This window comes from Colias philodice, chromosome 14, assembly GCF_061535455.1.
Source record: "Colias philodice isolate Cphi_HAF_F1 chromosome 14, ilColPhil1 Martin Lab GWU primary, whole genome shotgun sequence".
In the NCBI taxonomy this organism is placed as follows: domain Eukaryota; kingdom Metazoa; phylum Arthropoda; class Insecta; order Lepidoptera; family Pieridae; genus Colias; species Colias philodice.
The window spans coordinates 7,465,396-7,477,419 of record NC_143099.1 but is presented as its reverse complement, the minus strand read 5'-3'; the positions used below and the strand labels follow the sequence as shown (position 1 = coordinate 7,477,419).

The 12,024-nt window shown below is 35.0% G+C and overlaps 1 protein-coding gene across 2 annotated transcripts in view; it reads right to left on the bottom strand.

Annotated features, from left to right (window-relative positions):
• Window positions 1–12,024, bottom strand: part of Kdm3 (Lysine demethylase 3) — a 138,123-nt gene that overhangs the window by 40,070 nt on the left and 86,029 nt on the right. The window lies entirely within an intron of this gene.

The window sequence follows — 12,024 nt, the reverse complement described above, 5'->3', positions numbered from 1 at the left end:
AACAGGACACTGAGTACTTGTCGGGAATACAATTACAGCAGTAATATCGAGTGCAATGGCACTAAGCAGGTGGTCAGTAGCCACATTTCTGATATCTATTTTAGTTCCCCGCATCGTTTGTCAACCGTTTGCAGCTGGCAGGCCCAGACCAGTCCATAAAGTTATATATTTCATGGACTTAATAGCTTTGTGATTCGCTCCAACCCCCTCGTAACTTTAGAAAAAACCTGGATAACGATCTTTTTTATAGCCCCATGCTTTTTGCAACATGATATAAAACCCTCACGCATATAATCCTATCGGAGAAAAAACGCATGTAACTTTCGAGTCCCTAAAATATGATGTAGCCCTTGATCAACAATCCTTGTCTGTGTTGCAAGCTGTATTCACATACTTATGTTAAATATTACCATTGCTTAACTGTGAGTTCCTGACAATTAACCTTATTTAAAAGTCATGTAAAAATGTATCCAAATTTGGTTGCAGACTTGCCAGACTAGCAATTAATTCATCGAGAAACCTGATAACCATAATTGAAGTGTAGGTGTAAATCGAGAAACAGCTGAGTATTTAATGTTCTCGTGAGTCGCCTGACATTTTATAAGAACCGGTTTATAAGTTATGCAATAGAAAACATATTCACGTAATGATATGCAGCGACAGCCACTTTTTAGCATAATCACCTGTCAATTGAAGTGAAATATGTTAGTTCAAACGGTCGATGTTTCTAAATACAGTTTTAGTGCTCGTGACCAATAAAAATAATAATGATAAGACTTTGATTAGAGCTCTATTATTCTCTAATTTGAAAATTTTTATTATTCGTCGTAATGTGATCAAAGGGAAAGGTATGAATGATATCGCACTAAATTAGGTAAATGTAACAGTAGTTTACCGGTGGTCGTTAATTTAAAGAAACGTTTGAAATATATTATTAATGTTGTGTTAAATACACACACGCCTACATTCCATACGACAAAGATACCTCCTCCACACCAGTACACCTTTATTTATGGTAAGTCTAGGTAGTTGAGATAAATGCCTAACATCGTCGTAGCTGGCATAAAATATCTCTACATTAGCTTACACCGGTCTAGGGCTTATCCAGTTAGGGTAGATTTCTCACGCAGGTGTGCGCTGTAAGATGGATTAAATGCATTTATTACAACAACTCGACACAAGTTATTATATAGCGAGACAAATTTATGATTACACAAAGATGCTTGCGCGTCCAATTCGCCTAATCTCAACACTAATGCTACTTTAATACAGATACTGTTCTTTGTATTATCTGCTTCTGAACTATCATCTTATTTGATCCAATTTTCATTGGCAACTTGACTTCTAATAGGAGTATCCTTAGAGGTTTCCTGTTTCATAACCTCCATTTTTTTGCCCTGACTAATAGCCGTCGACATACTTGACGGAGAGCAAAAAAAGACGTTGTTTTCTCCTTAAAGGCACCGCGAGCGCCTTTCTTGATCGGTATGCGGAGGAACCAGTCCGCAAACTGGTTTGAACGTGAGAAATGGGCACCCTCCCTCGTACATTATCAGATATTCCATGACTAAAATTCTGGACCACAAAGTTAATGACTGGTATAAAACAAGGACCTGATGGAAAGTTTCGAGACTGCCAACAATTTTTTAATTAAGATGAATCTACCTCAAGGTGATCATTTTACGTTAACTTTTACTACAAACTGTTTTTCTCCGATTTTTTGTTTAGATTAAATAGTTAAATACCTTTATAAAGTATTTTATGAAAAGATATTTTATGATAAGTTATCTTCAGTTGGTGCCTGGTAATTTTAATTCAAACGTACATATTAGTGGATTGTACAAAAATAGAGGATAGACTTTTAACTCTTATGCTTTTAAGTCCAAGAATAAATAAACATAGAGTTGTGATTTGTGAAATATTAATAAAGCGGAATGTAAGTACCGATACTTATACAAGATGAGCGCGATATAAAAAGGTTATAACTATAAGATCAGCAGCTGATATACTGAGAACACGAATTAATTTTATGACTCCTAAAACGCTACACAAACCTGTTTGGTTAATTTAAGAGACAGTCTAACGGATGTAGTCTAACCACTCTTGTGGGAGGAGATCACCAATACGACCGGATAAAGCTCATTCAATTTATATGTACAATTAAACACGACATGCGTACCGTGAAATTGATTTGAAACACTCAAGTTACATCACGTAATCATGATATGTGGGCATCTATGTACATATGCTATTTACATTTACATGTACATAAAGTATAGATAATAGGTATCGTGTTTAAAAAGATGTATAACATTACTCATTCATCGTGCTCTGTTTATGATAAATTATACCAGCGATGATGTGTAGGTATTGAAAACAAGCCCGCACTTGGCAAACCTCTCTGTTATTAAACAGACAAAATGGTAAACGAGGTCTGGCATAGCTAAATATAATTCATAGCCCGATATGAGTTTACGCAGATCTAACTTTCGTGGGAACGAGGTCAATAGTTTTGGCATACGTTCTTAGAGTCGAAATAAGGCAACTCCAAATGTTTTATGTAAAGGGTGACATTGAGTGCTACAGACGGCAGTTTTGCTTCAAAAATATAAATTTATCTACATTCTATATCACGTAAAGTGTATTTGAAATAAAAAAGAAGTAGTTACAAAATTGGACGTCTGAAGGTGAACATGACTCATGAATAATTAATAACACTGAAAAAAAAGATAATTTTGTACGAGTTTACTATTAAGAATGTTCCAATATATCAAATAATTTATTTGCCATTATAATACTGAATGGTACTGAGTAAATTAATGGAGGATAAGTTAACGGTCACGAGGAAGATCACGTTGCAGGCTGCGGCAAATACGTGTGACGAGATGACGAGGTTGTTAAATAAATCACTATTCCAGTACCTACTAATAAATCAGTTATAACAACAAAATGGTTATTGAGCAATTGTTTTGTAGTAATAAAATTATAAACACCGCTTATTCAACAACGTCATCCAGCAAAAAAGAAAGCGATTTTGTGAGTTATTTGTTTCTTAATATTATAACAATTAATATAAAAAAAATATTATTGCTCATCCTTACATAATCATTATTTTAATGGACTAAAACAATGACATAATTTAAATATTACCACATATTTTACATGAATTGCTTACGTGCGTGCATAGTGTATACAGACATGATAATATGCCGAATTTAAATCGAGCGTATTAGGTCATCATTCTACAATAGCCATTATCGAATGTATTGTATAAATTATCTGTGTTTCAAATTTATCACTCCATATACATACGACAAGATTAATGTAAGATAGATAAAAGGCAAAATATAGTGACGAATTGTAATAATAATTATTATCGTTTCCACATGCTGTTGTTTTACCACGTAATACGTAATTACATTTGTTTCATACATATTGCAATAGAGCGATGGATTTGATTTAGCCAATACGAATAAAGCGCTATAATACGATCAACACCATTTGCACAACTCATAACACGAATACTTTATTAGTTATTCATCGCTTTGTTATTATATTCCTATTTGGTAATTCCAACGTACACTATTTTTGACTTAATTTGACCTCGACGCGTTTAGATAACCCGTAGAACAGGTTTATATAAGAATACGTTAATAAATAACATAAGAATAACAAGAACTGTCTACGTCTAATAAAATATATCAAAATTGCTAGTTATAAGTTATAACAAAAATTCTCAACTTATAAAGTATTAAGTACATCCCCCATATCAATTTGATTGATAGTACGTTCAAGAAAATGAATGACCGGTCTATGTGGGCGCAGATATTTTCAGATCACGGAAGCCATATAATAAACGTCGGTATATATATATTCTCTATAATATATACAAGCTAAGTCGTTGAAATGTAAACAGATCAAGGTGGAGAAAATCATTTCACTGTAACATCAGCAGCTCGCTGACTGAATAATATAAAACCGTGCGTCAATTGTGAATTGGAAATTTAAATCTGTTTTGATACGTGAATTAATGTGCCCATGTTATTTTATCATTCATATGTGAATTTGTATCAAAAAAACATTGTGTAATAATGATGAATAAACACATATCTCAAGCAGCGTACAAAATAAAACCACGTCTATTAAGAAGCTCTTTAAACAATATGCTTTTAAACCCATATAAAGTTAAAATACCTGTATTAAATTTCTTACAACAGAATTTAGAAGATGCAATAACGTGTGGAGGTCACAGAAACGCAGCGTTCCCATGGCCGTCGGAAACAATAACAGAATCGCGCGCTCCGAGCACATAAAAGCTGAGAACAATCGGGGCAGTGGAAACAAGAGAGCGATATAAATCAAGCTAAACATTGCGTGCACTGCCCGGCTATAGATCCTCGGGTTTCGTTTCTGCACGCCTTCCCGCCACCGCGTATAATAATTATCGAGTACTTTCGCCTACCAAGCTCGACGCCATCTTGCTATTTATGTTGCAAAATGGCGGCAGCGCACCACGTGCTTTCGTACTTTGCCTTATATTTTGCAAACATCATTGAAATTGCTTCTCTACTTTTGCTCGAAACTACATTTCTCGAATTATATTGTCGTTTTCAAGACCATTCTGATTTGGAAGTTACGAATTGTGAACAAGGTCTTGCAAAATTTACATTCAATAGGGAGCCGTTAAGTCGCGATGTGACTGGACGCGGACGAAGGTCACCTTGACCAACCGCTCGTCGTATTTATCTTTACATCAGAAATAATGACCTGATATCGAATGAACTTGTGTTAAGGACAGTTGGAGAATAATAATTTAATATTCAAATGATTAATAATGTATTCAAATGACACACACCGGAAATTTTGATAGTAAACCTAATTAAGCAATTGTTTTGTATGCGAATAGTATTTACGTAATTTATGATAATGATATGAATATACATAATTATGTAGGACGTTTGTTATTTATTATTAAACTTGATATTCAAACAATATCATACTCTTACTTCCAGAAAGGAAGGTTTATTTTTAATCTATTGAATATATAATTATATCATGTATCATAGTGTACTAGAACAATGACGTGGTATATAGTAAATAGTATTAAATCAAAAATTGTCCTTATCACATTTCAAGATAAAAATTGCACTATATACGAGGCACTTAGCACTTAATGTCTGATAACACTTATCTATCGTAAGTGGGTCAAACTATAATGATATAACAATCATAAGGCATGAGCTAGGGCGCACTCGTGACATTTCAACGACGATAACTCAGATAGCTTTTATAAAAATTAGGCGAGTCAATGTCTCATCAGTTTCCTGTTGCGAGGTTTGCAATTCAGTACAGGAAACCGAATTCAAAGACAATTTCTATGCAGATCTTGCAGGGGCGATCACTTAGTATTCAGTGAGTTTTGCGGGCCAATGGCGGCGGAATATCAGCGCCGTCCAGCGCCGCTTGAATATGTATGAGCGCACACCGACACTTGAACACCCCGCACGCACGCAATTTAGCCGTGACACACATCTTTACTTAAGTTTCCAATCATTTACACTAAAATTACATATATCTCCATAATCAGATATTTTATTTGATCAACACCCACTCTCCAAACAGTCCTTTTAGTTCAATGACACCTATAATATCACTTTCAATTAGCATATACACGTATTTGTTACTTTTAAATATACAACGTGAGAATGAAATGTATACACGTGCCGAAAAAAGTAAATAGTAAATGAATGCGGTGTTCCGAGAATCGTGATGAGCATGACATCATACTCTTCGAGCGAAGAATAATATGAATAGCCCAGTAATAACGTCTCGGAGAACAATGCCTCGGTAATAAAACGTATATAAAATACTACAGATAACGACTGCCTATACAAAGAATTTTTCAATACAAAAGGTGTACCATTTGATTTAATACCTATACGCTTTGTGATAAGCAATGATTTGATTCTATTTCTAGAAGCATGTGTTTTCTGATTGATCTCTCAAGACTCGTTACCCACATCTGTCATGTTCATGGCTACACTGTTAACACATGTTAGCTAATGATGCCAACATAACGTGCTACGCGTGTGTTCGTATCTACGTCCGATTATATTTATAGCATGCATTAATAAATACAAGGAGTAAACCCATAATTCGTGTACGAACAGTGCTGACCAGAGTTCTGGGATGTAATCGGCGAATCGAAGTTAAAAAAGAACACCGACTGCGAATTGCTATGCACAATAGAAAAGAAACGAGACCGGAGCATGCAGAGTGGTGGTGCGCGACGTGGGAAAGCGAATGGCGGCATTGGCGGCCATCTTGGAATGGGTTCGTTCGGAAAACATCACGTGTCCACGCGTCCGCTCGGCAACAGCGTGCAAAGGCTAAACGGACCGGAACAATTCGTGCACCACGTGCTTTTTTTTGTTTGTGCAACATTCCTTTCCTGCGAATAGTATCGATCTGCGCCCACCCCTTCTGGCTAAAGATAAACACGGGTAAAAATAAACGAGCCATTCTCAGCGCGTTCAAGTTATTGATCACCCACTTGGTATAAGCGGACATTGATTTGCGATTTTGTAAGACAATAGCGGTACGGCCGGGCCTGTTAAACTAAACGAATATGGTAAGAATATTGAAAGCGCTTGCATGCTAGGTACAAACGAGGCATTTTAGGTTATAAATGCACCAATATATAATTTCGAATATATATATTATGAAACCTGAAATACCTATGAGTATGGTAGAATCTCAATTAAAATTTAAACGACAATATATATTGTTAAATATGTAAATGTTAGTTACAACGATGATAATAATTTATACAAAGTAACATCGACAGATGAAATGTTATAAACAGTTATGTAATTGAATGCACATGACGTTAACAAAGTAAGCGAACGAATGTTGCATTTGAAACACGTGTCTGTAAACATTCAGATGAGACTGTGAATCATAAACTACGCAACATAGTTTTGTATCAACATTCACCACATTTTCTGGATAACTAAAGCGTGCGTTGCGACTAACTAACCGGTCTCTATTAGTTAGCTAACAAACCTTATGAGAGAGTCGCGTGTGGGCGCAAAGTGACTTGCGCTCGTATATTAATGTTTTTCGTGACAACCGTTTCCTCGACGACCCATCACGCCATGCGTGACTCACTATTGTACTCTTTTGTTGTTATTACATTTAAACGATTCAGATCTATAATTTGTTACTTTAGTCTATCCTGTACAATTACAACATAAAATGGAGTGTTTTGATTGGCAATTGCTATGCTAATTGACGCAGTCATTGTTTTCATTATCATATTTCTGCCCTTATATATAATAGCAGTTGTTTTCATTCGAATTACATATTTCATTATATTAATTTTCCACTTCTGATCATGCTCTTTTTAGCTATAAAATAAAATAAAGTATCGCTTCTCAGAGAAAGTCTAAAGTTGTTCGTTAAAATTTATCATTATATTCCTCTTAAGGTATTGTCCTATAAAATATCTGTTTATGGCATTAGTATGTGTGCCGTGTCTCGTCAAGTAATAGCAAGCGATAGAGTGGGGTTCGGCATTAATCTCAAGACCTTATAAGGTAGTTGCCGTTATGTAACTCGTTCTTATGGCAATGTAAACAACCTCTCAGCTCGCATATATTTAGCAAGAGGTTTTTATCGCGTTCCTCTTTGGTTATGCTTCGTGGCGTGGTCGTGCTTAACCTTGCATGCAAACACGAATTATGTGAGACTACTAGAATATAATACTCGACTAATATTATATTATAAAGAACGTGCAAAGCGAGTAAGTTATAAACCCCAATTAGCACATATGTACAAAGAAGTAAATATTAACACAAGATACGTATAAAAATAATCCAATGTCGACAAAATTGTGCTAAAGAATTTCAAGGAGAAACAAACTTCCACGAACCGCAAAAGATGACAATAAAACGCGAGGACTTATCTGAGATTACGAGTCACGTAATTCATAATATTCAATGTAGAAATTGTGCTTAAAAGTCTGAGCGGTTAATAAAAATAACGGAAAGCAAAGTTGGAGCGAGAGGCATGACGGCACATCTTAATTGTTGAAAAGAGATAGATGACTGCCGTCTTACATAGCTATTTTTCAGTCACGCGCTATGGAACAGCGTTTCTATTTTTTGCACGCTCTCAATTGACCTCGTTGGTTTATCGTTATCAAGTGACGCTAATAATAAATTTACTTCGCCCGTAATAAGTCGAGCGGTAAACCGAAAACCACAAACAGAGATAACCTTCGAGAGTGGATCATCAATATTATTGTTGGTACACATGAGCCATTTGTTTTTGGAATAATATTACGCAACCGTGATAAATGCCACCCACATCATTCTGTTCTGGTGTATTTTTCCTTCGTATGTTCATTAACTAGATAAGCATAGATAAAGATTGATATAAAATTAATATGACGGTTAATAAATGTGAGATGTGAGACGGTAATTATTTAATCTGCCATCAAGCAGATAACGAAACATACAGCAAATGAATTGCAGTACGGCTCGTTAAAATTGTTTCTAGGCTAGACGATGGTATACGTTGCGACAGTCACCGCTTTGAGAGCCACTTAACCTCCTTAATGACAAAGCTCGTAGTCAATTAGCAAGCCAATAGTTTTGAACTTTTGACAGTCGTAAACGAACACAATTGGTTGCCTACAAACAATGCTCGTACTAACGATGTCATCTTGCACTATCATGCTCTGAGTTCCGTGACTGCTGCAGCACGACTTACATCAAACAAATCCATTAATATGGACGTTATAATAACTAAATACTACATGTAGACATTTAATTTGCTATAGGAGTTCACTCTCAAGGTGGAACATATACCATTGAAGACAAGTGAAGGTCAAGTTGAACACGTTCCGATTGTAAATTGTACAATGCTTATAAAATCGTTTAATTGTCTGTTATGATTAATATATTTTGTAAAATTTAAGTTGTTTACAAATTACAATCTATAAGTTTATAGAAAATATAATTTAATGCGTATATTCAGTTTTGGCTGATATTTAATTCCCAAATGTCATATCAAATCAACTCGAATAGAAGTTGAGCAATGCTAAGGCGTTATAAATTAACTTGCATAATGTAATTCAAAGTTTATTCGCAGCCAGACAGCAATTACGCAGGGAAGTTTGAGCAGCATTCACGAACACCGAAAGAGGTGAGGTCCCCTCGTCACTCCCACACCCGCTTCAAACGCTCAAACTCGCGGCAGGGGGTGAAATTGGGAAACTTCCACGGCCCATTCAATCCGATTATTTCACATTCTTTTGGGCTGATGAACTTTTCTGTCTATCATCGATCAAAAACACGAGTACATGTAGATTATTAACTTTCGAAATTAAAAGTGGTTCGAGGATTTAGAAAAGTTTTCTCATCAGTATTGAAAAATGAAACGGTCTTGGAAGTTTTCGAGCTAATGCTCCTTAACATTGCCGTAAGAAGTAAAATATAAGGCAGTAAATACAATTTAGTAGTATAACTTTGAAACAAGTTGCAAATAAACACATTATATTAAAGTGAGGAAGATCGCGAAACAGAAAGTTTGCCAAAGTCGGCTACTTGTGTAAAGTCGGCAAGTTACTAACTTCTTGTGAAACTACGCTGCTTCAAAACTGTAATGCTTGGAAGAAGATAATCTAAAAGTTGGTCGTCGCAAACTTATTACATCTTGTTAAATTGCTTAATAAAACGTTAAACAACCACGTTTATCTTTGTAAAGTTAAACAGTTTAAAGTAATGCTTTAATCTCCATTAATAACGTAATTTGCATTAATTATAAGAATTCTAAAGGTTCAGAAAAGATCAAAATATTTCTAAGACATAATAAATTGTTATTATTAAAAATAAAATCTCTTCGTCTGAGATATTTATTGGATCTTTATTTCGTGGAAATACAAGTTTTATATTTAGCATGACTAAATTTAATTTCGTATTTGAATGGGAATTCCATATTATAAATATAGTCTCTTCTCTTCTATTTCATTAAAGATTCATATCATAAAATGTTTATTGATTTGGTCCTCCTTTCAACTTTTCAGGTTTCATTTAATATTGTGCTTCTGAGAATAATAATACATCCAGACCCAGGTCACGAATGTTGAAATTACGACAAAACATTTCAAGAAAAGTTAGTATTTGGTTCTAACCCTGCTTAGAGGTGACAACCTTCACCCATATTGATAATAAATAGAAAATACATGCAGTTCAATAAACTTGTGGAGTAAATATTTAAAAGTTATACTGCAACCTTTTCAAACGCCCCGTATTCGAACCCTATACTTAAAATCACCTTCAAAATTCAAATGTTTTCAATACCATCTCAATCAAATCTCACTGTACCTATATCAGAACAAAGTCGCAAGTTCTATTACGTGACCACTAAGTTGGAACGCAAACCATTTGGTATTCCACAGACGTTATAAGTTCGGAATCTACGTCACGAGGGTGAAACAATAACTGTAAATTAAACTGAAAACTCATTAAGCCTCGGCGGGAGTTCGGGCCTTCGATATGGATAAAGTAAATCATGCTTTACGTAATCGACATTTAATTGCTTATTGGATAGTTATTGGGTAAATAAATCTGTTTTGTTTTAAAGTTATCGTAATTTCAAAATTGTTTACAAGGAGAAAGCAGCTGAGTCAGTAAGTTATTGAACGGTAAAGGAATCAAGAAAGTAATAATAAATTACTTCAATTCTACACAGTTTACTTATAATCTCAATGAAATAAACTAACTAAGGGCATCAATGAATTTAATGGTGAGTAGTAACAATCTACAGTAAGAACAGTTTACAAGTATGGTGAATAAATTAATTGTTACAAGAATCAGAACACAGCAATGTTATCTATAAAGTTATCAAATTTGATAGTATGATGTGGGCTATTTGCAGTGAACTGCATAAGAAAGGTCACTCGAAACGTTTAGAGAGTAAGGAAACCATCAATCAACATTTAGTTGATACAGCCACTTGGAACACGATTACCGCAAATTGACGCTGGCGCTTTTCCAATTCTATTATAAGAACCTACACAGACAGAACGTGAGATGAATAACGAACAGGAACAAATAATTTTATAATGGCTTCAAATTCCAGAGACATTTCCATTCCACGACACTACGACTTGTTGGCTGCTTTTAGACTAGCTTACATCAAAGCGTCCATCTCACAAGATTTAAACATCTTATTCACCTTTCTTCCGAACTCAAAATGTCATGTGTCCTTTTTTTGACTAATTAGCACTTTAAATTCCATAACCCTCATATATTACAAACACGAGAGCAACAAAATGAAAAGTGACTCATAATATTTGCACTGTCCTTGAAATTGTGCCTGAACATCTTTGGAATTAAGCCAAAATGTTTTCAATGCGACGAATGACCTTTTTAGCATAATTTTGCTACAGAAATATGTTGGCAGAATAGGAATTTTATTGCTCGTAAATGTCCAATAGAGGTAAATGAACAAATTTGTTTGAACTCCGTTCTAAACTCGCAACATGATGAGACCCCAATTATTCAAATGCTTTTCGGGCATATTTAATTTAATTGTAGTAAAAATTAAAATAAGAGCAGCATAAATTCAAATCATGTGTATAATGACGTTATTTATTAAAAAAAACCGGCCAAGTGCGAGTCGGACTCGCGCACCGAGGGTTCCGTATGTGATGTAACTAAAAATTTATGGTTTTCGTAATTTTTCCTTTATCTATGCTATAAGACGTTGCTTCGTACCAAATTTCAAGATTCTGAGTTCACGGGAAGCACCCTGTAGGTTTTGATTCTCTTGCAAGTGTCGAAAATTTGCGGCATAAACGGCTGTATCTTTTGATTGCGTTGGCTTAGAAGTTTGATTTTTTCACAGCTTCAAGGGACAGTAGACCTGAGTAATTGATATAAATTTCAGCTTCATACCTCCACGCGTTCCTGAGAAAAAGGGTCTTGACAGACGGACGGACGGACGGACAGACGG